Below are 546 nucleotides of genomic sequence, written 5' to 3' on the forward strand. Positions count from 1 at the left end.
TTTAAATTGTATAATGTGCACCAAAGATTTTTTTTCAAGATATTGTTTTTGCTGCTAAATTATACAGTCAGCTAGTTTAATTTCATGGCTTATACATTTTTATTCAAATGTAGTTTTTCTCTGTAATGAGGAAGTGAGTATTTAGTGGATTGCGTTTAACAAAGGGTTTAATAGAGTGACCATTACTTCCACAAACACAGTAATCATATTCTGTAGTGGTGTAGAAAAAAAGTAGCGCTGGTGTTGGATCTTAGAATTTGGAATACTCTATGTAATCTTACACTGCAAAATAATAACTCAAAAAGATTAAAAGATAACATCATAGTTATTTACTGAACCCTTAAATTAATCAATTATATAAATGAAAGCCATAAAAACAGACAATTAATCGTGATAATCGGCAAAGCCCTAAAACGGACAATTAATCGCAATAACCGTGACTATTTTGTAGACAATTAATCGTCAGCCAAATGTCATAATTGTGACAGCCCTAGTTATACATTGAATTTATGTTTCTAAAAAAAAAAAAAAAAAAGTGCTATAGTT

The 546-nt window shown here is 29.1% G+C and overlaps 1 protein-coding gene across 2 annotated transcripts in view; it reads right to left on the reverse strand.

Annotated features, from left to right (window-relative positions):
* LOC107659573 (interleukin enhancer-binding factor 3 homolog) overlaps positions 1-546 on the reverse strand; it is a 34,621-nt gene that overhangs the window by 4,140 nt on the left and 29,935 nt on the right. The window lies entirely within an intron of this gene.

The sequence above is a fragment of the Sinocyclocheilus anshuiensis genome, unplaced genomic scaffold (assembly GCF_001515605.1).
Source record: "Sinocyclocheilus anshuiensis isolate Anshui unplaced genomic scaffold, SAMN03320099.WGS_v1.1 scaffold1277, whole genome shotgun sequence".
NCBI classification, from domain to species: Eukaryota; Metazoa; Chordata; class Actinopteri; order Cypriniformes; family Cyprinidae; genus Sinocyclocheilus; species Sinocyclocheilus anshuiensis.